The following is a 27,456-nucleotide window of genomic DNA, read 5'->3' on the forward strand; positions in this document are numbered from 1 at the left end:
TGGGATAATCAATTGAAGGTCATATAAAGTAAATTACCATCCTGCTATAATGATTCTTTTTTCCCCTTTCCCTTCCCCCTTAGATGAAAATGTGTTTTATTATTTAATCAGGGGAGATCTTACGATGCATGCTCTTTTCTCAGAGGTAGAAATGTTGTGGGCATGTTTTGAAACATGGCAGTATTAATATCTATTATCTGGGATTTATAGGATCAGGGTTACAGAATTAGTGGATGCCAAAACTGAGAATCATTTCACAGGAAATGCAGCACAGCTAGTACCCAACTTCAGAGAAGCAAAAGAGTCCTGGTTATTGTAAGGAATTACTCATATGGCAGCCTTAGTATATTAAACAAGTCAGCATGCCATTTTATAGCATTGGTTCCCTCCCCACTTGATACACAGAATAACCATCAGGCCAGGTCCAGATTAAATAACAGCCTATCAATGCTGCAGAATAGTGGCCATGCTAAATCTGGTGATGCCCACTGCTGGGCAGATTTCTCCCAAAGTATTGAATGCATACCCTCCAACATTTCTCCAATGAAAATAGGGGTATCCTATTTTATACCCTTCAACATATCTCTGATAAAAATAGGAGTGTCCTTGAATCCTGTAAAATCAGGGATCTGGAATATGTGGAGAGGCTTCGTAAGTACTGGAATCTCCTGGCACAGAATGGTTGCCACCCAACAAGGATGTTAAAGGGGGGGGGTTGGAGTTAGCATGCTCACCCCCATTCTCACCACTCACACATTTTACCTTCAACATAACACTTGAGAAATGGATGATTTGGGGAGGTCTAAAAATGTCCCTTCTCTTTGAAGGCAACCTTTTGAGAACTCAGCAGTTCACTTCCGAGCTAGACTTCTCAGAATAGCTTTGCTGACAGAAATAACTGCAACCAGCAGTGTGGTGGCAAATTCATACATGTCACGTCCACTGCTGTCTTAAGCATATGCAGCGCTGGGGTGCAAAGATCCGCCCAGCATCCCCCCCTGGTTGTCCAGTCCCAGGCACACAGGAGGGTGGAGCCAGCCAGCCGCCTCAGCATCTCACTGGCTTGGTCGCACCCGAACTCAAGGTGCAGAGCTGCCTGCAGTGGAAGCGCTCCAGCTGACGGATGGACTCTGCCCCAGACACAACTCTTGGGCCCTGGACTCTCGGCCTGGTGCCCCTGAGAGCCCGGCTCCTGGGTGCACCACACCCCTAGCACCTATGGGTAAGATGGCCCTGGTCACGTCACTTCATGATAGCCACAGTCACACACCCTCACAGCCACGCCCCCTTCTGAGATTATACATCCTTCTAAGATTATACAGTAAACTTAGACAGTAATAATAATTAGGGATGCATTAAAACAACCAAAGCAATTCTCCATGCATTGCCTTTCAGCTAGATCTGCTATTTTCTGTGCACATATATGAACAAATGATTTGGAGTGTTCCAGTGTCTTCTTTCGGAATGACTTACCGTATTTTTCCGTGTATAACTCCCCCTATTTTTTTTGAACCCAAAATTAAGAAATCAGTATTTTAAACATCAAACAGAACAACTCTGAGATCGCCCAACCCAAGACTGTCCAAAATTATTGAACATTTTTTTGGGGGGAGATCATCCAAGCCGGCTTGCAGCTCCAGAGCGCCATCACCTTCCGACAAGGAGAACCAGCACTCTTGCTGCTGCCCAGCCAGCTGCCTCTGCATCTGCCTCATCATCGTCCAGCACCTCATCGTCCTCTGGGCGGCGCAAGGACAGATAAAGCAATGAGCCCCCACCTCTGCCTCCATCCATGAGTGTGTTGCCAGGGCTAAGGAGCAGGAGGTGGCTGCTGCAGCTCCATGGACAGTGGCTCCAGCAGTTCTGGCAGCTTCTTCACAGCAGTCATGGGAAGGTAAGTAGTGTTCCTTTTAACCCCAGTGCATTCCATGTATAAGATGACCCCCAATTTTTTATTTAAAAAATTAGCAAAAAAATTATCATCTTATACATGGAAAAAATACGGTAAATTGTGTTTTCTGTGAAGCTTCATTGGATATAGCAGAACTTTGAAGCACCTTGCATTTTCAGTGCTCCTAAATGCTTAGCACAGCTCCTTCTCAATGTTCTTCCTGTGAGCATTCTCCAGAGTGACCCTAGAAGCCATTTTTTCATGGCTAAGTCACCTACTTTTACTCAGATTGTGTGGCTCTAGGATGCTGGAGACAGGGAACCTGGTGGGACCCCATTGCAGAAATAGTACTAGATCTTCAAGCTCCCATGACCCCAGATTACTGTACCACTTATTGCAGAAATCCAGTTACATGAACATCGCATATCAAGGTTCATCTTACCATCCTCTTCTCCTTGCTATAGATCCAAGGACAGTGTATTGCTTATCTCCTCCTCCCCTTCAAAGGTGTCAGGAGAAGTGGTCCACTCAATGTTAGAGCAGCCAGGTTTGGAGTTGGCCATGATGGGGATGTGAGAAGATGACGTACCTCAAAGAATGAGATGGGCCCACCCCACCCCCACCCCCCCACACAGTGTCACTGGGATCTGGGGAGACAGGAAAGAACCATCCTTTTTTTGGTATGGCACAAAGCTGTTTTCTTTCTTAATAAATGGGGAAGGTGTATGCAAGCATTTAAGACCACCATTCGGTATGCCTTCAGAAATGCATTGACAATTTATTTTCATTCCATCTGCCTGCTCTACTTGGAAGAAGGTTTGGAGGCTGGGGGCGGGGAGAGAGAAAGAGAGAGGAAACAGAGTGGTTATAGCAACAGCCACAAACCAGGTTGTCAAGCCCTCCACTGGGCCGAGGTTTCATAACCGCTTCACAATATTGCTTTATGGATGACATCAGGAGGTTATCATCCCCTTCTGGCCCACCCCTCGCTCTTCTCCACAATTTAATGCCATTGATGGAGCTACTTCTGCTGCACAGAAGGATTAAACACACACACACAACTGCACACTCACATAAACAATCCTAGCCCTTCAGTTCAATTCAACCTAATGTGTGGTAAAGACAATAATAGCTCCTAAGCAAAGCTTGCAGGAAACAGTCACGCAAAACATCTGTTATGATCACATAAGTAGGAGCCAGATGTTTGTGTGTGTGTTTCCCCCCAACTGCTAACATCAGATCATTTGTGTGTTTTGAAGAGGGGAGAGGAGATCCCATTTGGCCCCTTCCTCTGTAAATATATACAGAGAGGGAGGGAGGAAGTCAGAGCTTTTAAAAAAAAGAATGTGAGGAAGAGGGATTTTCTCTTAACTGTGTAGAGAGAAGTGATGTTTTCATTTCATCATCATCTGCAAAAGGAGAGCAGGGCTCCTGTGAAATGCAGAGGGATTGTGTGGTCCAACCCATACCCCTTTGACTCCGAGTCTCTGTTTCCAGCAGAAAGACCCAGGGTGCTGTCTCCTCCTGAGGCTTGTGAAATAATTATGGTCAGATGAGCCCACACATGAAAAAGCTATTCCGGTGGTCTCAGCCAAGATCTTGGTGAGCTATGAAGTGGAGTTCTGCAGCGGCACCAGCCCCACCCCGGAGATGATCGGCCTCCGTAAATTTCGTTTCTGAAACGCAAAAACAAACTCGTTAACCCCGCAATGGCTCCCAGTGAGGTCAAGGGAAGATGTCAGTCCATTGGGTGGCCCGAGAACAGCTAGAAGACCAGTGCATGCATGGAATCAAGCAAAACAAAAACATGCTTAAGCTCTGCTGGATTATTGTTCTAATTATTATTATTATTTGACATGATAAACTAGAGTTGGAAAAAGATGGACACATATGGGAGAGATTAATGAAAGCTGCAAGGATGTGATGTTTTATTTCACCCTGTCTTCAGGAGTTTGGATTTAAGGCTGGAAAGAAATATCACACTTGATGTGGGAGGAAAGAAATACTTCAGCGTCAGTTTATGACACCTCCGCCATAAATGCATCTCGTGATTTTGCCCCCTTGTGGTAACAATTGGTGCATGCCTGAGGAGGAAGTCCGCTAACCTGAAACCCTTATTACCTGATGCAGGTGCATGCATAAGACAGCCCCTCCTGTAAACAAATCAACAGCCTTGTTAAGGATGCTTGCAGCTAAAATATAAAGAGTTAAAAATATGGATGGGGAAGCAATCACTAAAAAACAATTAAACATTAATAGCATCTATCATCTATCTATGTATCATCTGTCTACCTATCATCTATCTATCTATCTATCTATCTATCTATCTATCTGTCTGTCATCTATCTATATCTATCTAATAATCTGAGATCTGTGAAAACATACAGAACAATAGAATAAAAACATCACAACACCAGCAGCTTTTCTTATAAACAGTCGGTTCCCAAAAGCCTGTTGGAAAAAGAAAACAGTCACCTGCCAGCAGGAGGACAAGAAGGAGGATGCCAGCCTAATTTCTCTAGGGTGCTAAGTCTGGGAGGAGCCACCAAGAAGGCCCTCTCCCATGTCCCTACCAAATGTGCCTCAAGCAAACTGCCTCAAACAGCAAATACTCGAGGGCAGTGGAGTAGGATTCAGCAATGGTTAAGTTGCAGCTCATTTTAACCTTGCCTATTGGTTCAAGTCCCACGCTGGGAAAAAGATTTCTGCACTGCAGGGGGTTTGACTAGCTGAACCTCATGGTCCCTTCCAACTCTACAGTTCTGTGAAATTTCCTTATGCTGAGTCAGTCACCCAGCTCTTGATTAACACTAGAAATCAGTTTCTATCGCACTCTATTTCTGCTAGTGGGCTTTCAGTGGTCACCTGTTTGGCCGCTGTGAAAACAGGGTGTTGGACTAGATGGGCCTTTGGCCTGATCCAGAATGGCTCCTTTACGCTCTTTATGATCAGCTGTGGTGCACATACAACAGCACATGTGAAAGAACGAGGGAGGCCACATTCACATTCATTTGTATAAAGCACTGTGACACCACTTTAAACAGTCGTGGCTTCTCTCAAAGAGTTCCAGTAGTTTGTTCAGGGTGCTAAGAGTTGTGAAGAGACCCCTGTTCCCCCTTCCTGAGCAGCAATTCCCAGAATCCCTTGGGAAGAGGGACTGGAGCTAAACACTGAGTATTGTAGCTCCGGGGGGGGGGGATTATGGATCTCCTAACAACTTAGCACCCTGAACAAACTGCAGCTCAAAATTCTTAAGGGAAAGACATGATCGTTTAAAGTACAGTGGTACCTCGGGTTACATATGCTTCAGATTACATACGCTTCAGGTTACAGACTCCACTAACCCAGAAATATTACCTCGGGTTAAGAACTTTGCTTCAGGATGAGAACAGAAATCGTGCTCCAGCGGCGCAGCAGGAGGAGGAGGCCCCATTAGCTAAAGTGGTGCTTCAGGTTAAGAACAGTTTCAGGTTAAGAACGGACTTAACCTGAGGTACCACTGTAGTATCATGGTATTTTAAATTAGGGCTGCCATATGTCTAGATTTTCCTGGACACAGCCGGAATTCAGTCGTCGAAAATGGCATCTGCACGGAATTTTAAAAATCAGTTAAAATGTCCAGGAAAACCCAGGCATATGGCAGCCCATACCGGAAGTGTTTATTTTTTTTGCGATTTTCTCTCTTTTTGCAGGAGATTTTGCCAGAAAAGCTGAACAACTTTGGTGAAGAAGAAGAAGAAGAAGAAGCTCAACAACTTTTATGTACGAATTTTCACTTTTTGAAATATGGCAACCCTACTTAAATGCATGGTGTGGCTATGGTCAGATAAATATACAAATTATGGGGAGGAGGGGAGAATAGATGAAAGTTTTGTCCTATGCCAAGAGTAAATGCCTCCTCGGATTGTGTGTGTGTGCAACTTCCGTTGCAGGGATGCGAGCTGCCAGCAACTTTAGTGGGAGAGAGTCTGCTGCTAACTGATTCATTTCCACATTTTGTTCCTGCTGCTAGACAGGATATCCTGTGCAGCAGTGAAAAGGGAAGGACGGCTGTCACTATATCAGCATATGATTGACCATTATTATTATTATTATTGCCCTTGCTGTTTTCATTCTTTTTCTTAAAAAAAGAAAAAAGAAATACCGACTTAAAGCTAAATAATGCTATATTTGTCTACTTTCATTCCCGTGCGTTCTCCCCCCGGCCTTTAGAAAAGAAACAAAAACAAAACAAAACCCAATTAGGATTTTGAAGGACTCCCTCGACCACAAAGAGCAGGAAACGGCGATTTTTGTGACAATGTGGACCCTTGATTTCTGCAGATATTGCTTATCAGTTGTAATTGCGGGTGCCTTTATTGTTAAATCGTTTGGGGACATTTCTTGGAAAGTGGTTCATAAATGGAATGGAATAAATAAATAAATAAATAAATAAATAAATACAAACAATGGGAATATATGTTTTGCCTCTGCCCCCCCCAAAATAAGACTTAGATTTCAAGTGGATGGATGGAGAAAAGTTTTTACCCCTCTCTCTTAACACTAGAACTGGTGCACATCCAGTGCAGCTGAATGTTGGAAGATTAAAGACACATATAAAAAAAGTATTTCTTCACACAATATATAGTTGGACAGTGGAAGTTGCTCCCAAAGGTGGCAGTGACGGACACCCACTTGGATGATTTTCAAAGAGAACTGCAGAAGTTCATGAAGGATAAAGCTATCAATGGCTACTAGTCATGATGGCTATGCTGTGTCTCCTCAGTTGGGCACTAATGCTTCTGAATGACAGAATATAGGCCATCTTGAGGAATAACAACTTCAGATCTGAAATACCAGGGGACAAAATCTGATGGCGGTCCAGCAGGGATGGGTAGAGCCGTTATGTTTCACACATCACAAGAAGACAGCACCAACTTTTGCCTTCCCTCAAAATTCCTCAGATGTATCACCTGAAGAGATATTTGCACCCACACATGCGAGGGTTGGATCCAATGCCAGTCCTAATCAGAACAGACCCATTGAAGTTATTGGCTATGATCAACTTAGATCCATTAATTTCAATGGGCCTACTCCGGTTAGGGTTGCAATCACACAACCTTTTACTCAGTTTCCCTAACTGTTAATTTCCACATCATATTTGAGTTTTCACGTGATGTAAAGGCCACTTCTGGAAATCTAGCAGAATACAGTGAAAGTTTAGCTCTCATTTCCATTTTAACTGCTTCGGGGGGGGGGGATCCGTTTGCAATCCCATTAACCTAGAAAATCATGGGAGTAAAATGATGAAATTTCAGGCAGTATACTGGCATACAGTCCCGTCCCCCCATTTTCATGGGGGAACAGAAGCAATGTGTGGAAGGGGTTGTGGAGTAGCAACATTATCCAGTGTGGTTTGTTGTTGTGCCACACCCACTGGTGTGGAGGAAATTTAGAGTGACATGTTGGTGGGACATTAGTGGCAACAGAAGTTCCATAATGCAACAGGTACTGCATTCTGAAAGGAATGTTAGAAACCGTGACAGAAACACCATCATCATAATCACGGAAACTAATGCAATATTCACCCTAGGACTAGTCTTGGATATATCCCCTATGATTCAATTTTCACTTGTGTCAAAAACTTTGCCTGTGACTGCAGGTAGCATGGAGAAAAGGCACTGAGGCAACTTGAGGCGTCCTTTGAGGTGAGAATAAAAATAAAAGCCTTGGCAAGTAGCTTAGTTCTTGCCTGCAATCCCCCACCCCCTGTGTTTCCTTAATCCAAAATGTCTCATTGTGTAAACTCGCTGGGCAAAGGAAAGTTAACTTGGCACCCGCCTTAAGTATTGACGATCTGTCTTGAGGGTGAGGGCTGTAAATTCTCTCTCCTCAGATCCGAGTCGATTTGTTATCAAATCAGGCATTGAAAGCTGATTCATTGCTATTCAGCGCTGGGCTGATTTATATGCAGAATGTAAAACAGACGCCTTATGTGATACATATTTATGGTGAGTGCTGTTCGAGGAAGATTTATTACGGATTCCTTTGTCGGGGTGTGCATGAGCAGAGCTGAGATGACTTGTATTTCCTCTCAGCTGCCAATGCCAAACTCATTAAAAAGAGGTGTGACTATTAATATACATTGTAATACTGACAACCCTTAATTTATAACACCCTGGCTGGTTGGAGTATTCTCCTGGCTTGAAAAGGTGCTTTCTGCAGCCCGTCTTCCATAGGGGACAAATTGAGATGTATATACACACACAGCACCCAACTCTTTTTGCCCCCCTCTATTGGGGGTTCCAAAATATCAGGCTTTGGTTGAAAGTAAGTGACCCAGAGGGATGGAAGCAGATTTTCCCATTCATGACCCTGGGAACATATGCACACAACAGACAATCCCAGATTGAAATCTGGCGGCAGCCTAGCAGGGATTTGCAGATTTAGGTCCCATCTTCATTTAAAGCAGTATCATATGACTTTAAACAGGCTTTCCCCAATGTATTCTGGGAACTGTAGTTTCTTAAAGGGAGAGGAGAGAGATGTCAGGAGGCCACCTATTTCCTTCACAGAAATGCGCTTCCCAGAGTTTCCTGGGAACTGGGATTGACTGTGAAACTGCTTCAAGAGTTGTAGTTATATTTCTCTGAGGGGTTTAACAGTCAATCCATCTCCCTGGGAAACTCTGGTTGTTGTAACTTTGTGAGGGGGATAGGGAGGCCTTCTAACAACTCTCAGTGCCCTAAACAAACTACAGATCCCAGAAATATTTTTTTTTGGGGGGGGGAGCCATGACTGTTTAAGTCAGGGGTCAGCAAACTTTTTTAGCAGGGGGCTGGTCCACTGTCCCCCAGACCTTGTGGGGGGCTGGACTATATTTTGGGAAGAAAAGAAATGAACGAATTCCTATGCCCCACAAATAACCCAGAGATGCATTTTAAATAAAAAGACACATTCTACTCATGTAAAAACATGCTGATTCCCAGACCATCCGTGGGCCAGATTTAGAAGGTGATTGGGCCAGATCCGGCCCCTGGGCCTTAGTTTGCCTACCCATGGTTTAAGTGCTTTAAATGCATGATGCAAATGTGAATATGTGCACTGATTGTCCCTGAGATTTAGAATTAACAGATCTCAGATCAGTGGAGGAAAGTCTCTGTCTAAAACCTTGGAGACTAACTTTCAGTGAGAGTAGACATAATCAGCCTGGAAATCTCAGGGAAGGGCTCTAGCTCAATGGCAGAAACTACGCGTTGCATGTAAAAGATCCTAGGTTTGAACCCTGACTTGTCCAGTTAAGAGCCAGGAATAACTCCTCCCGTGGAGCTGCTGCCAGCCAGTGTTGACAATACTGTACTGAGATGGGTGAGTGGCCTGACACGACATAAGACAACTTCCTATGCAGAAGGACCAATGATCACTGAGTATAAGACAGGTTCATATATTTGATGTACAGATAAACCAAGCGAGGTGGGTGGCCAGGGGCCCTATATGTCCTTTTAAATGCAAGTATTTGCTGGGGAAATGTACATATGGTGTATCCCACCCACCTCCTAAATGAGTTTTCCTTTTTAAAAGGTTTTATCGCAATAGAGCTGACACATGCAGCATATAAAGAAAGGCAGTCAAGGAAATTTCATTTATAACAGCCTGTGAATTAATTTCCCCCAATGGTTGTTCATTGGGCACATTGTGGATGTCAGCTCTATTCTAATTCAATCTATTTGGTATGTGGGTGGGGGCACCTCCTTTGCAGAAATATAAAATGAAATAAAATAAAGCAGAGATATTTTGTTGCTAGCAGTTTCCTTTGGGGGCTGCAATTTAAATGGGTGGGGGGGTCAGAGGCAGACGGAAATAACTTGTATCATTTATTCCTGGTGGGTTTCACAGCTTGCTAAGGGTGAGAGGAGAGATAGAAAGTTATTTCTACCCCCCCCCCCCGGCCTAGTGCCCACACCTTCCAAAACAAAAGGACATGCAGTGAATGAGTAGCTAAAACCTACAAATTTAATAGGGGAAAACTTTCCCCTTTTATCCCTCGTCCATGTTGACAGCTGGAATTTACATGGTTCCTTCCTCAAAGAGGAGACCATCTCTGGCCACATTCCGACATCAGCAACACAATAGTGGCAGAGAAACAGACTGACACCTGTCAACACAAGCCAGCCGCCCCTCACATTTATTGTCATCCGCTTCTCTCAAGTGGGACCTCTCCCACTTCTTAAGACAGAGGGTTGTTGCTCCACCTTCAGGGAACTCTTTCTGCATCAACTTATCTGCTGAGGAATCTCTCCCTGATGTTGAAGATTCAAGGCAAGAGGAAGCAGCTGGTGGATCGATGTCTTCAAGTCTGCTGGGTCTCCCAAGAATGCACTCAATACCATTGAGGATATGGGATAAATCCATTTGATTCGCATTGGGCCCATTGAATTTGCACTTGCCAAACTGGTGCGCAGACTGAAACACAGCTTTCCTTAGAAATTCACACTTCTCCAAATTCTGTGATGCAATTTCTCAACCAATAAAACAAAACGAAAGTGCATTAATAAGTGAAAATCAACATACAAAAATGGAAACTAATAGAGGGAAGTTGCTTGCAAAAGGCATACAGCCACAGACATGGCAAAACTGCATTTATTCTTGTTTCTGTACTTTTAAAAAAGTTTTTTTGTACGTCATCTTGAGGGGTTTTTTCCTGAAAAGACATTAATAGTTAGGGTGTGTTTATCTATCCCAATGAGATTTCCATTGTTTGGGGAAGGGGATATAATGTAGACTCAAGATAATATTTGTGTCCGTAACGTTGGATGAAAATTGCACCTGAGAAAAGTGACTTCACTTCAGAATTCTGGATAAATGTTATGAGAAATGCACACAGAATTGCACGCGCGCGCACACACACACACAAACACACAAATATATGTGGAAATGTGGAGAACTGAACTAGGCTGGAAAAATGAGAAACTAAGAGAAACCCAGAATCAGGAGATTTCTCCTCCCCTACCTTCAGTTACAAAATTCAGAAGAAGTCTCTCACCGTAGCTGACACTTTGCTAAAACAGGTGAGTTTTAAAACTTTTATCCATGCAGACCCCATTAAAGGCACAAGAGCGGACTATTGTGGATTATGCTCTGATCAGTTGGCAACCCTAGATACGCCATTGTTGATTTCTGCAGTGAATTTGGCAATATGCAATTAATTTGGCTAATTACTGTACATACTACGTCAGCAAATCTCAGCGGTTTTTAAAATTAGCAATTGATAAATCTCCATGCATACCCAACCACATGGTGTGTGTGTGCACACGCGCACACTTCTAACCTCCCATCTTCCCCACTAGGGGGCAGGAAAACTGCCCTCCTTGATGCAGCTGCTTGGGGAGTCAAGTGTCTTATCACTGTACTGCTGAGGACACTTCAAAACAACTCAGATGTTTAACTATAGCACCAGTGATCATACATTAAGATTGGGCTTCAGGCCAAAAAGAAGAAGAGGAAGAAATTTAGAAAGCAAATCACTTGCCATGAAAACTGCTATAAAGTGTTAAATCTACCTCCAAGCAAAACATGCAGAAGTTACAAATTTCAAAGGCCACTTTTATGAGAAGCAGGAGGCCTTAGATATCCTTGTATAAACTGAGAATAATTTTCTTTACAGAAAAAGGGGTGGAAATCATCTCATTTGGCATGTGGCTGTATAAGACCTCGAATAGGGAAAGCAGAAAGAAAGAAAGAAAGAAAGAAAGAAAGAAAGAAAGAAAGAAAGAAAGAAAGAAAGAAAGAAAGTTTTGCAAACTGCAAATTGCACCACCTGAGGCAAAACCACTTTATATTTCAGCATTTAGTGTATTTCAGCACAAAGTCAGAGTAGCTGCTCAATCTACTACACACAGGTGGGTTTGTGGCTGAATGCTCAAGAGGGGTCAGTGAAAAAGTTGACAGGCATAGTGGATTCCCTCCTCCCTTTGAGAAATCTCACTGGAACCTCTTTTTTTCTTTGACCCCGTTACTGAACAAGATGCTATACATTTGCTCAGAAAGATATCTGTGGCCCAGCCATTTCATTTTCTTCAACTCATTTGGCAACTCTGGAAAACAATTCTGTGCATCCCGGTATGTATTTTCCTACAGATTCCATCAATAGGTGCTATTGTAGACATTTTGATTTCCTTCACCATTAAATGTGCATAACACCCATCATGGAACTTGTACCACTTGAGATAGTGGTGGGAATAGCAAACGGTGAGGAATCACTCTGTGCTATTATTGGTCTATGTCTTAATTAACTCCATCCTCCCTGCTTTACAATTCTGAGGGAGATAGCAGGTTAACAATCTAATCCTTCAGCTCAGCTGTGAAAAGCCTGAGTCATGTCAAAGGCCCACATAAGACAATCATCACCCTCATGCCACATCTAACATCTTTAATCCCAAAAAGGAATTCTTAGCTGGCAACAGATCTCTGCATATATTCTCTGTCCCCCTGCACTGCTCTCCCCCCTCCAACCTCTCTTTCCCCCAAATGAGATAAGAGTTCCCAGCTGCAAAATCAACCAAAACAAAGACTGGTATGGGGGGGGGGCAGAGAGGTGACGGAGAGTGTGAAGAGAAAGAGAAGAAGAAAAGGTCCCTTTAAGCAATAAAAGTTATGCTCGACCAACTGGGACCTGGTCAAATTAGTGGGTTATTATTACCAAGGGTACTGTAGGAACCAAATTTCTTATTGGCAGTTCCTGTTTCTGTAAAAGACTTGTTAATAGCTGAAATTTAAAGGTGTCGTTCGACTGGCAAAATGTTATTTTTCCACAGGCATTGCTGTGTTCTCACCTGCTATTAGGACCCGAGAGAGCAGCAAAACTCCAAAGGCAATGGAGTTTGTGAGTCAGTGATTCTAGAGGGTTGTGGGGCTGGTGTTGTTTAATTTGCCTTCAGGGACCTTCCTATTTTTGCTGTTGTTCCAAGCTCAGGATCTAAGGTGGAGAACAGGAGAAGTTTTGGATGTATAGGGCCTTTGCCTATATGTTTCTGAATACACAGGAAATACAAGATGCATAAGGCCCATGGAAGTCTCTATACATTCCCCGTCCCTGCTCCTGGGCCTTTTAGCTGCAGCTTGATCTGTGGACACAAGCAACTCATCAGGCTGATCTTCTCGCTTGCTATGATGAGTTGATTCTCTCCCCAAGCTACCCAAGATCAAGTTGGTGTTAAAAGCACAGGAGCAGGCCAGTATGTTGACTCCTGATCAGTTGGCAATCCTACCCAGTGCCCAATATGACACAATATCTCATGTTCCCCATATGTTTTTCCCCCCTTCTGTTTTCAGACCTTGCCAGCTGCCACTTTTTATTTCAAGAATGCTCCTGTGCTTTTAATGGTTGAGCAGCGGAAGGATGCTGCAATTCAAAGACAAAAAGTAGAAATTTAGACAGGAGAATAGTCCTCCTTTGACTTTTCGGCCTATGGCCTACAAGTTAAATGCACAGGAACCCTGCCAGAAAATGTTGGCAGCCCTGGTGGTTAGGGTGAGCAGGATGGAAGCTCATCATGCAGAGCAGGAGAAGCTTGCCATGCAGAGATGAGAATAGCTGTCTTTCCTGAAATTTCTTCTTCCACTAGCAAATGTAAAGGAGTCCATGCCTTTGGGCATGTAGACGGACTTTTTTCAGCCATCTCCAGCACAGGAGACACTGAACTGCAACTTGTGAAATGAACCTTATGTTGAGGGTGCCATTGCCTTTCTCTGTCTCATGGAGTTGGGAGGTGTTCAACCTAATCCTGCCTCTCATGTCCAATATATGGAGAGCAGCATTATCTCAAGGGGTGGAATAAGAATGTGCTGAGATTCCTTGACACAGGCCTGAACTACACAAGGGAATCTGAGAGTCACCCCTGCCCAGAAATCCTGGTCCCATTGCTAGTCAAAAGAAAGACCAGCTTGCAGGGAAATGATTTTAATGGAACTTTCCCCCACTACGCCAAAGATAGATCGTCCTAAGACATCTGCTTTGCGGGGGTGACGTTGCCAGCCTTCAAGTTATGTTTGCAGACGTGCCATGCTTGCAAAACTTTAGTTGCAAATTTTAGTGGGAAGTGTATAAATTGAACAAATCTAAACCTATCTCTATTTGTTCTGGAGATATCAATGACGAGCTTGTGCCTCTGGTATCAAAAATTGAGCAAGCCTTCCCATACCAATGAAGAAGTTCTGTGATTGAGATCAAGTTTGGTTTCTTTTCTTCTCTTTGAATCTTAAATTCTGTTCTTCACATTTCTGCAGCAATTTGTGATTTCTTTTTCTAAAAAAAGAAAAAAATCTTGATGAAAATTGGTCAACATTTTAGTGAAAATTTCTCCTAGTAAATGTATTTTGCAAGCAATTTTCCTTAATGTAATTTTTTTTTCCTACATTCTTCTTGGGAAGTTGTGCACAAGTATGTACAATTAACCCTAAAAATACACGTCTCTGTACACATTGTATGGTTGGAGGACACCATTGCAGAATTCAGAAAAGTGCAAATTTCAAAAGCGAGCTGTGTTTCTGTTTGTGTATGGGTTTGAGAAGTGCAGATTGGGTAGTTTCTTCTAAAGATGGTTTCAAGCACTTGGTATCACTGCTCCTATGCTGTGGAACACACTTCCACCAGAGATTCAACAGGCATCCTTGCTTTTGACATTCAAGTGTCTCTTGAAGACCTTTCTTTGCTGATGGGCCTTGCAGCTGTTTAATTAGCTGGTTGCTTTAACGATTATTTGTATTGTTCTAATGGTGTTTTATGGTTGAATGCTGTCCTGCTATTTTATGATACAGAACTATATAGAAATACTTCAATAAATAAATAGAATGCAAACAAAATCAAATCTCCCCTCCATTCCTAGCTGTAAGCCATCTGAACGCAGGCCAGGCCAAGCCACTGACATTGTAAGTGCCTTCAAGATCCAGCCTTAGGATTGCGGATCCCTGGCGATTCCTCTGGTGTGTGGCTCTCTTCACCTCCTTGCTCTTCTTTCTCCCCATCAGCCTCTCTGAAAACTCCTCTTCTCTTCTCTTCCCTGCCCTGCCAAGCCACCCACCCCTCTCTCTTTCAACGCTTTTGTTTTATTTACGAATATGTTGCCGGAATCCAAATGAGTGATCTATTCTCTCCTTGTGTCATTTTCCCACAGAGAGCTGTCGGGGCCTGATGCAGAGTCCAGTGTAAAGTGCGGGAAATGGAGCTGGGGAGGGGGGGCAGAAGCAAAAGAAAAGTGGGAAAGAATTCTTTTCAGCGCTCCTCGACCACCACCACCCTGCTCTTTATGTGGGGCTCTCTTCTCCCTCCTTCTCTCCAGCTACTCAGCCTCACTTTACCTTCTTTATGTCGCACTGTGGCTTCAAATTGAAACCCAGAGAGGTTCCTTTAGGGAACGCATAGGATGCTTTGGTAAGGGGGGAGAGGGAGAGAGGGAGAGGGAGCAGGAGAGAAAAGCCCCCAACAAACTATACACCAGATGTAGAACGTTATATGCTCAAACTGGCAAACACAAAGGCCCAAAAACAAAAGAGATGAATTAGGGAGCAGCATTCAAAAGCGTGTTTTCAAAACAGCCGAGCCAAGAGGCTGACTACCCCTCCTGAGACGAAAATGTTTGAGAGAAAAGGTGCTAAAGAAAGAAAAGGGGGTTGAGAGCAAATGTGTGTGTGTGTGTGTGTGTGTGTGTGTGTGTGTGTGTGTGTGAGAGAGAGAGAGAGAGAGAGAGAGAGAGAGAGAGAGAGAGAGAGAGACGTTCATTTTTTCTAATTAGCTGAGGCCTAAGGAGGAAAGGAAAGGGAGAAAAAAACCCCACCTCAAATATCTGGAGTGAAAAACCTCAAGAAGGTTTTGGAAATTTGGGGCCAAATCTTCTGTGAAACTCATACTCCAAATCACGATGGATTGCGGATGGAATTGAGGCCTTTAGTGGGTCTTTTTTTTCTCTTCATGGCTTCAGATTTCCCTCATGAACGATTAATGCTGAATATATCAGCCTGTTCTTTATAAGAGGCTTGTCTTTTTCCTGTTTAAGAACTACCCACAGGTAAACTCTCCTGTGTGGAAAGGTTGCAGCATTTGGAACCTCTAGTTTGGAGACAAGGCAAGGAGGCAGTGACAGGATAGAAGTGCATGGAAAGAGCGGAAAGAGAAAAGTCTTCCTCCCTCTCTCATATAATACTAAAAACATGAAGCTGAATGTCGGGTGATTTAGGACAGATAAGAGGAAGCAATTCTTCACACAACGCACAGTTAAGCTATGAAACTCACTCAAACAGGAGGCGGTGACGGCTACCAACTTAAGATGGCTTTTAAAGAGGGCTGGACAAATTCATGGAGGATAAGGCTATGAATGGCTACTAGGCATGTTGGCAGTGCTCTGTCCAAGCAGTCAGAGGCGGTAAATCTTCTGAATGCCAGTTGCTAGGAGCCACAGGAGGGGCGAGTGCTCTTGTGTTTCGGTCCTGCTTACAAGTTCCCCACCATTTTCTGGGTGGCTCTTGTGAGAACAGGATCCTGGACTAGATGCTGGTTCTTCTAATGCAGAATATGTCATAGAAAATGGATGTACCGACCTCTTCCTTATTTAATCGATTTTCAATCAATCAATCTTTATTACGGTCCAGAGACCCAACAAATCATTGCAAAGCAATGCACAATTCAGACAGCCTACCTCCAGGTTAAACAAGCATTTTGTTCAGACTTAAAGATAGGGATCATTGGTTCTTGCAACCACCGATAAAAACTTTGCCACTCCTAATGTTCTAGCATTTGTCCGGTCTTCCAATAGGAACCTGACATAGTGAGCCTCTGATTTTCCCGGGAAAGGTACCAGCAAGGGTAATATCAGTTCAGCCCTGGCTTGCTCATATTTCGTGCAGTGCAGCAAAATATGTTTTATAGAATTGATGTCTTGAGAACACAAGCAAAGTCTGTCCTGGTAGGGAACTCTTCTCAACCTGCCATCCAACACTGCACTCAATTTACAACTTTATATCCCATCTTTTTTCCATGGGATCTAACTGATATATATATATCCAGTGTTCAATATATCCAATATGCATTAATATCCCTTGTGTAGAACACCTAGTTGTGTGAATGCTCCCACAGGGAGATGATGCTGACTGTTAGCACAGGTCATCTGTTGAGGGCTTGGTTTGAATCAGGTGACACACTACACTGCAAAAACACACTCTCAGAAAACCAATAAACAACTCACGTGGTTGGTGCTCTCAGTGAGGACCATCTCTTTGCTGGCAATGTGTGTGGTGTAGTCCTGCTGGGCAGAAAATTATCCCATAGGTTTTTGTTTGTTTGTTTGTTTGTTTGTTTGTTTGTTTGGATCATACTCCATCAATTAATGAGAAAATAAACAGCATGTGAAGAGAGAAAGCTTTAGGGAAAGTCTCATGTGGAATGCAATATTTTAGGCATGCATACTTTGCTTTTAAAGTGGCCAAGGGGGTGTTTGTGGATAAATTTTTGTTCTACAAATAATCTCCCAGGACTGCATTCTGCAGCCTTCCCAGATGCCATTGTTTCAATTAAAGACACCACAAGGAAAGACACCATGAAGTGTCTCCTTTTCAGACCGAGAAGTCTGGGAAGGCTGCAGAGTGCTGGAGAAATAATTGCAGAAAAAAATATGGAGGAAACTATCCATCACCCTTAGCCAACTTTCAACAATAAGGTAAGCTCAGAACTCTATGGCTACCAAAATTCTAAATAAATCCTCAGCTGCCTTGAGAAGGAGGCAGAATCACGGAGACCTCTTTTCCAGGTGAGGGAGACATCTGAGAAATTGGATGGCAGATTTTGGCACAGTATTGGTGTGGTGTATGAGCCTTGCGCTAGAGGTTGGTGTTTAGATTGGCTGGCCCTCACTTTCTGTTCTAGATGCAATCCAGGGCAATTACCATGCCAAAGCTTGCTTCCATGCCAATCACCCTTCCTGGTTCAAAGTGCTCATCTTGGCTGCTGCAATGGACCTTCTGCGAGTCCTTTACTGCATGGCAACCTTTCCCATGAAACAGTGGAAATGGAAATGCCTCTTCGCATTTAGTATGCTGCATAGGTGTTCCTAATTTCCTATTGTGTCACTACTGAGATGCTCTGTGTGTTCCTGCAAAATAATTATTCAGGTCACTGTTGTGAATAGATCTGCCTCCCCCTCCCCTTTTTAACAGATAGAAGCTTCGTGTCTTTTCAAGCTGCATGACAGGCAGAAATCACCAGGCAGTGGGCGGGAGGATTTCCTAGTCCATGCCTTCATTGCCCTGCGAGATTGCTCTCTCCTGTGCTCCATTCTTTCTGGCTTCTGTTTCAACTAGAGATCTACTCGGGAGTTCACCTGAAAGGGTACAGAACTTTTGTCAGTAGCAGGATAAGGATATCCATGCAAAATAACAACATACAGCTTAGATCCAAAGGAGAAACAGATGCATTGTTGCTGCTCCGTGCATTGGGAAGACTTATTACGCTGTTGTAGGAATATCATTTAGGTGTGGTTGAATCTGACAGTTTTGGTCCCTTTCAGTTTCTCATTTCTTCAGTCTTAAGCTCAGTTTGCCACATTTACACATCAGTTTGAGATTTCTCTCACGTATAAAATCCACCAGCAATTGATGGTGTACATCTCCTACTATACATATTCTTGCAGGGAATTTCCCCTTAAAGAATGCATTTTTGTGCACAACTTTCACTGAAACATACATTTTAATGTTCATTTCCCCCCAATGCACACATTTTTGTACACATTTAGTTGGAGAATTGCAGTGCAACATTCGTAGATCTGCAAATTTCAAAGAATAGCTGCATCTTGGTTCACATGTGGTTTCAGGAAGTGCAAATTAGGTAGGTTTGCAAGAAAATATTGCCAAACAGAATAGCTTCTGCATCCGTAGTTGTATTACAGCAGAAGAAAAATGCAAAATATGTAGCATACACACTTTCTTGGGCCATTGACAAAAATGTATTAAGAAAGAATTTTTGCAAAGACTTAACACACGTAGCACTTTTCTACTCTATTGGAAAACTGTTGAGGAAGAACCACAGCTCAGTGGTAGAGCATTTGCTAAGAAGAAGAAGAAGAAGAAGAAGAAGAAGAAGAAGAAGAAGAAGAAGAAGAAGAAGAGGAGGAGGAGGAGGAGCAGGAGGAGGAGTTTGGATTTGATATCCTGCTTTATCACTACCTGGGGGAGCCTCAAATCTGCTAACATTCACCTTTCCCTTCCTCCCCCACAACAAACACTCTGTGAGGTGAGTGAGGCTGAGAGACTTCAAAGAAGTGTGACTAGCCCAAGTTCACCCAGCAGCTGCGTGTGGAGAAGCGGAGACACGAACCCGGTTCCCCAGATTACGAGTCTACCACTCTTAACCACTACACCACACTGGCATGCAAGAGGTCCCGGGTTTAATCTTTGGCATCTCCAGTTAGGGCTGGAAGAGAAACCAGCCTAAAATCCTGGAGAGCTGCTGCTAGTCAGTGTGAAGACAGTGCTGAATTAGGTGGATCAATGCTCTGACCTGGTAGAAGGCATCTTTATTTGTGCCTAAGTTTACTGTTCCATAAAGGGCACCTTCGGATTCCACCCCATATTTAACTTTCAGAATATTTTATTGGGAGCTGCTCTGATAATGAAGAACAGGGCATATACGTTTTAAATCATGATGACATGGATCTTTACATAGCCGTTCACTTTATATTTTGACTCTCCACCAAATGCAGTAAAATGTCATAAAAAAGCAATGGGAAAAGTATGAAAATCTGGAGGGTGAACTGAAGGAGCATAACGTGGCAGAAGGGCAGCTGTTTTGCATGCAGAAGGTCCCAGGCATCAATCTGCAGCATCTCCAAGTAGGGCTGGAAATGCCCCACACCTGAAACCCCCGAGAGCCTCTTTCAATCCATGCAGACAATCTGGATGTGGATGGACTACCAGTCTGACTTAATGTAAGGCAGTGTCAAGGACTGGCTGGATGGTGAAGAGTGGTGGGAGATGCCAGTCCCCAGGAAGAACCCTCCAGGGATGACACAGAGGAAGAAGACCCAGGACAGTGGTGGTGGGATACTGAGGACCAGTCTGCGGAAGGGACAAGCTGGGATGTGGTAGAAGCAGGAGGTTTGAGTGAACACAGGAGGTCAGAAGAAGAAAGCCATTCAAGGACAGGGCTGGGAGCCGGGGATCTCACTGTGAATGCAGACACTGACAGAGAGGAGCCAGATGCTGCTTCAGTTGCTCAGAAGCTGGACAGTCCCTCTTCAGCTAGCTCTCCTCATCTGCTGACACCCAGATCATGAAGAGCCTTGCACGTTGCTGAGCAATGGGCCAGACAGGCCCAGAGGGGATCTCTCCCCCTCACCATAGTTTACGGCTGCTTGGGAGGAGTCCTGAGGGAGAGGGAAGGAGAGGGAAGGAGGGGTCAGATGCCAGTCCCAGCAACGTCTTCAGCTAGGGCAGATAAGCCTAGATAAACGCTGTTGTGTTTTTACTCTTGTGAATAAAAGCTGATTGCCCTTTGCATCTCGAGTCCTCTTCCTGACCTGTGGATGAACCTGCATTCCTGACAGCCCTTTGGCAGGCTTCCTATGTTCCTAATGGAATGGAATATCCTGGGGGAGTGCAGGGTGGTTTGCTGGAACCCCAAATAGATGGACTCCACAGTGCAATATTTTGTGTTGCCCAGTTTGTATCTGTGAGCCTGGACTAGGGGAACTGGGGGGTGGGAAGACTCTCTCTTCCAGCTTTGCTGGCTTGGGAATTTACTGCAGCATCCACATAGGCTGAAAGGTCAAGGAGGGGGAGATCTTATGGCCATCTCAGGAAGGCATGCCTAGCACCCTCTTCTTCACTCTTTGAGGTGCCGGGTAAAAACCTTTCTGTTCATCCAGGCCTTGTAAACAGCTTAGGAAAACTGATTTCAGATTTGGAGGTGCAGCACATTTTATTTTGAATGTGTTAATGCAGTTTGATTTTTAAAATTTTCATGACAATGTGTTTTATGCTGTTTTCTGGTTTTTGAGGGATTTGTCACAAACTAAGACCACATTCAGGACACGACTGGCGCTGTGGTCTAAACCACAGAACCTAGGGCTTGCCGATCAGAAGGTCAGTGGTTCAAATCCCTGTGACAGGGTGAGCTCCCATTGCTTGGTCCCTGCTCCTGCCAACCTAGCAGTTCGAAAGGTACTGCTCCGGCGCTCTGGTTTCACCAGCTCCCTCAGCCAGTAAAGTGAGATGAATGCCGCAGCCCCAGAGTCATCAGCAACTGGACTTAACGGCCAGAGATCCCTTTACCTTTAAGACCACATTCACATCATACATTTACTAGGATAGTACCTTAAACAGCCATGGCTTCCCCTAAAGGTTTGTGGGAAGTGTAGTTTGTAAAAGGTGCTGAGAGTTGTTAGAAGACCCCCTGTTCCTTGTCTCAGTCCCCAGAGCAGATGAATTGTAAATCCTCTTCAAGAAGAATTCTGGGTACTGTTGTTCTTTAAGGGAAACAGTGATTTGCTAACAACTCTCATCAAGCTATGCTTCCTGAAACTCTTTGGGCAAATCCCTGATTGTTTAAAGTGCCATTACAGTGCTTTAAATATATGGTGAATATATGGTTGCCTAAGTCTACTCAGAGTAGACCCATGTTAATAAATGAACCTAGGTTGTTCATGTTCATTAACTTCAATGGGTCTACTCAGACTAAGATTAGAATTGTATACCACTCCTTTCTTTTTCACTTACATATTATAAACAACCCCAAGTGCTTGAAGTTTATGGCGCAGCATATAGATGTCATAAATAAATAAATGTGCCTTGTTTCCGGTCTAGCCACAGCATACACAACCATCACAGCTCTGCCCTGCACATTTTATGCTGTTTCGCCTGGTGGTCCGTTTTTACAAATGCTCTCATGCATGTGTGTACACACACATACACAGACACACACTTCTGGCAATGGATAAAATAGATTCATTAGCTTTGATTAACCTCTTTTAAAGTAGACTTTAAAAACCTACTGCAGACAGCTCCTGTGACAGAGACGGCCTTTAAGATGCCTTTATCATGTTTAAGACCCAATTACTGTTGTCCCAAATAGGAATAAAACATCACAGTAAAAATGCGGCCCACACGTTATGTCCAGGCTCACAGCAAATAATCATTAATTTATAACAGCAATTTCCCCTCTTCCTGTAGTTTTATTGATGGCTACAGTTAATTTGAGTTGAAAACAATGTAACATGAGACTGATCAGCTCAAGTATTGGGTTTTATTGACTTTTCAGTTTCTCTCTTTCCCTGCTTCTCTCCACCCCCCCTTAATAATGCTGTGTGCTTCAGGTGTCAAATAGCTACATCTTAATAAACCTTCATGAAAAGCAACTCTGAGATGAACCAGCTGTATTCCCCACTCTGTTTTTACAGTTTTAAAAAAATACTGTAAAATTCCAGTAATCATTCCATGTGGAGAGGGAGAAGGGGGGGGGGGGAAATCACTGGAAGTAACCATAATGAATTTATGTCCCAAACTGCCCAGGGGTTACAGAAAATCACTTCTAAATGGTTTGTTTTCTCAAAACTTCATTTAACCCTCACATTCCTGCTTGTGCATGGAAGGTATAAAGGCCTATGGATATACTTTTATTTTTAAAGAAAGGTATATGAAAATAAGGACAGGGGAAACTATTAATAAAATGTGTTACATTTTTGTTATAGAATAACTTCTTGCCACAAGAAGGTTCCTTATACCGAGTCAAGAGGTTGGTGAGTCTAGCTCAACATAATGTGATCTGACTGGCATCAGCTCTCCAGGCTTTAAGGTCAGAGGACGATGGGTAGGGGTGGAAGAAGGAGGAGTGCGGTGGGGGCGGGTCGACCCGGGTGTCACCACTGAGGGGAGGTAACAAAATCACCATGGGGCCTGCAGCGCACCCAAGCCATGTGTCTCTCCTGGTAGTGACGCGGTGGCTTGGGTGCCCACAGGCTCCGCGCTGCCCCAAACGGTCTGCCCGCTGCCTCCCCCTCAGCTGTAGGGCAGCTGAGAGGGAGGAGGCAAGCAGACTCCATGCAGGCCCTGTAGAGCATCCTGCCCTGTCTGGCCCTGTCCCACAGGTGGCTGGCCCCACCCCTGGGTGCAGGGCACACACGCCTCCCCAGGCGCCTGATAGGCTTGCTCCACCGCTGACTATGGGAAGCCCACAAGCAGGCTCCAAGCACTGTCCCCTCTTGTATTTTCTAGCAATTGGCATTCAAAAGCATTCCTGCATATGGCTATGGAGGCAGAGCAAGCCATCATGGCTAGTAGCCATTGAAAGCCTTGTCCTCAATAAATGCTCCAATGCAAGAGTTGCACTAGTGGAAATGCTTCAGCTGCATTCAGACAGCACTTTATTCCCTTTCTTCAATGTTTCCTTACCTGACAATTTTCACGTTTCATGACATCTTTCACATGATGCAAAATGCCACTTTTGGGGAATCTAGTGGAATCTAATGAAAGTTTAGAGATCATTTCTGGGTTAATTTATTCCAGAAAACAAAACAAAAAACAAAAAACCCATTTGCAATCAATTTCCATTAAATCAGAAGATGGCTTAAGTTTGGGATTATAATTTTCATAAACATGCCACCACTGTTCATGTGATGGACTTTGGGGTGCTGTACCAGCATTCAGTTGTTTCCCACTACTTAAAATCACTTGATAGTACAGTGGTTCTATATATGTGTGATTGTTATTTCCCACACATCCACAGAGTTCATTCATGTGGTCTTCAGCATGTCTGTAAAAATACAGTTAAAAACCATACTAGTACAGTGCATTAGAATTGCTACAACACAGAACGAAAAAGAGGTCCTGCCAAGACCTTCAGCAGTTTTCCAGTGGTCCATGGGAGGCAGGGGAAGTTTGGAAACCACTGATTTAAAACAGTTGAATGGGTTTGTGTACCGTATGGTGTTAAATGCACAGAACACACTGCTTTGAAACAGGTAAGTCAGAAACTTGTTGATAACTTGGTGATAGGTATCTAAAAGTGTACCTGTTGTTTAAAGCAATCAACAAATGTTTGTTTTTTGCTTTGCTATTTTCTGCAGGTTAATTTTTAATATTACAAGAAATGAACATTTTTAATCCCTCCCCATACTGGAATATTAAATCATTCCCCTGGAATGTGAATAGCATCCCCAGTAAACTTTCTGGAAAGTTGCTTGATGATTCCTTAATACAAAGAAGATGCAGAGAGAGAGAAGTATAAAGTCTATAAATTATATCTTGAGTTGTTCTTTTCCTTTAGAAAAGACCTGGTTCCACCAACACTTTTGCTTCCTAAAGAATCTTGCAGCTATGGACATTACATATATGCATAGTCAGTGCACTCAAAATGTGCTGCACAATTAAGCATTTTACTGGATGAGGAATATCTATATCTATCTATACATACATACATGCATAGTTTGGTTTGTAACCTCTCCCCCTCTTTTACACTTTAGGAGCAGCTGGTCTATAAGGCAGCTGCGCAAGGAACAGAGTCAATTTTGGACCGGGTTTGAGCAAAGTGGTAACAATAAACAGGGAGATACTGCAGCTCTCAGGCAAGAAGGAGGAACAACAATTAAAAAACAAGCCGAAGAAAACAAGTGTGCTCACTTAAGAAGGAGAGATCCCTATAGAGAAGTCATCAGGATCACTTGCTACTTGACAGAAGAGAGCATTGCGCTTAAGAGCTGCCAAAGACATTTCATCTCAAGTGAATATCACAGCGATGTGTAGATTATTTCCCCTTGGGTGGAAGAGAAAAAAAAACCCACCTCGGAGGAATTGCAAGGGCAGCCCAAAGGGTTTTGATAAGACTGGTTACAATTCCCAGAGCGGGTATTCATACAACACTAGAGGCCTGTTTGGGCCCTCAGTTACCTCACATGATTAGACTCACACGAGTGAAGATGAGCTGGCTGCCCCTACCATCACCCCCCTGTGTCTGCATTCACTACCTTCCATGCACTATTGGGTGAACATCTGCAGTGGGGAGCCTGCTATCCTCCTGGAAACTCCCGACAAGGTTTAGAATCCTGATTGTGCAGCGTTCTAAATTGCACAGGGTGCATAAAGGCCCCAGCTGTAGATGTTCAATGCCCCACCCTCCGTACCGCGCATTAGGAATGACATGGCTGTGCATGGAAAGACAATGGAGTTGGTTTGGCTCAGAAATGCATCCCTGCTCACCCTCTTGTGATTCTCATCAAACGAGGGGAATGAATGCCTGGATTTGTCTTAGTTTGTCACTATAATTTGCACCTGGAGCAAAATTCAAAGTGGATCCCGAGGTTCATCCGAAGCCAAAAGAGGAAATGTCAAAGGAAAGCCTGGGGGAATACAGATAAGTTGAACAAATTCTGACAGGATTGACAAAGTTTCACGGAAAGCATTATTTCACACTTCTGTAGTTATGCTTCTTTTTTTCTTCTTCTTCTTTCAAACAAGCTCTTCGCCTGGTTTGTACAAAATCCTGTGGGGAGTGAAATTTCATCGCAGGGAATATGTGGCAGAATTGATTCCCTTTTAGTAATTTCTTGACAAAAACAACCAAACATTGTAATCACCGTGAATCATTAACAGAATCTTCAGCACACTCAGAATTACACGTTGGTGTGTCTCATGCAACTTGCCAGTGTATAAGATTATCCATATATAGAATCATAGAATCAATCGGAATAGACCACAAGGGCCACCGAGTCCAACTCCCTGCCAAGCAGGAAACACCATCAGAGCACTCCTGATGGTATCAAATGTGTCTGAAAATTGCATTAAGAGCTCTTGATTGTGGTTTGGGTTGTGCTCTGGGTGATTCTGGAATGGCTGAATGCATGCCTGGCATTAATGCTTGGAAGTACCTCACTGGAAACCAGAGCCTGTCTACCAATCTTACTGACCATGGGTCTTAGGAGGGAGGGTCCAGAGGCAGCTTGGGGGAATTGAGCATGGTGGACCTTCCTAGCAAGGAAGAACTGGCAGTGAGAGTGGAGGAAGAAGTCTGACCTGACCAACATCATAGCACTGGTCCATTGATCCAACTAGCTTAGTACTGTCAGCACTGACTGGCAGCAACTCTCCACTGTTTCTGATGAAAAACTTTTCCAGCCCAACTTGGAGATGCCAGGAATTAAACCTGAGACCTTTGGCATGCAATGGGCCTTCCTCATAGAACAGAAACACAAGAGCCACCTACACTGGTTGGCAGTGTCTTTTCAAAACATTCTCAGCCCCAGCTAGAGATGCTGGGGATTGACCCTGGACCTTCTGCATGCCAAGCATCTAGCTCAGTACTATTTACACTGACTGATAGTGGCTCTCTATGGTTTCAGATGGGAGACATTCTTGGCCCCACTTAGGGATGCCATAGGTTGAACCTGGGACCTTCTGAATGCAAAGCATTTTCTCTACCACTGAGCCACAGCCCTTCATCTAAAGACCAGAAGGCTGACAGTTCTCCACCCCCAGTGCCACACTCATGGGGCAAGGAGCCTGGAGGAAATGGGAGCTGATCTCCCAAGAACAGGAGCCCCAGGTGGACTATGAGAGAAGGGAAGAGAAATGGACTACATAAATGAGACACTGAGAAGGCTTTAAGACTGGAATCTAGGGATGGAGGAAGATTTCATTGGGTCTGTTTTACTAAACAAACTGAGCTAATTTGCACCTCTTGGACTAGCATTCAGAGCAGAATGCAATTATCTTTCAGATTTCACACTCCTCCAAATTTTGTGATGAAGTTATTGGTGGTTTTTGGGTTGGGTTTTTTTTAAGTATCAAAGCTGCATAACAGGTTGCCTGCTTTAGGATAAAAGACATTTATAAAAGTGTACACTGAGGTAAAAATTCACTTTAAAAACATTTATGTGATAATATTTCAGTATGCATTTCCATCTCATAAAAAGCAGATTAAGGCAGAAATGGGATGAAATTGTTTCATCCCCCCAATTGTTTCAGCTATTCTGTGAATGTGAAATTGGCACATGTGAAACGGACATGAATGAGGAATAAAATGCCCTGCCCATCCGTAGGCTGGACAGGTATGGTTCTGGGATAATTCCCTTATGGCTAAGAGCTTGAGCATGGGGAAGAGAGGAAGGTACCAAGGGTGATAGAAAGGCAATCCATTCTTCGTCGATATTTATGTTTGTGCAATAAAAGGTGGCCACAGACCAGGACATCGATCCACCAGAGGGGTAATAAAATCAGAGGTGTTTTGATGAGGAAGATGGAGGCCTGTATACACAGACAGAGCATACTCTGTGCTAAACCATTGCATGCATGCATAAAGTGCTGGCTCCAAGATTTGGGGGGGGGGCACTTGGGCATGGCAGGCACAGTAGGTGCCCTAACCTACCTCCGACAGGTGAGGCAAGTGGGCTTCATCTGATCTTGAGGGATACTGTGTGCAAACTGGAACTGGTAGCAGTGCTGGAGTGCTGGCCTTGAGACCCTGGCAAATTCTCAGCTTCACCAACCTCTGGAGTAGGCACGCCATACCTAAATACATAAAATCAAAATGATGCAATGTAGCCAAACCATTTATC

Source organism: Podarcis bocagei (genome assembly GCF_964188305.1).
Source record: "Podarcis bocagei genome assembly, chromosome: 14".
NCBI classification, from domain to species: domain Eukaryota; kingdom Metazoa; phylum Chordata; class Lepidosauria; order Squamata; family Lacertidae; genus Podarcis; species Podarcis bocagei.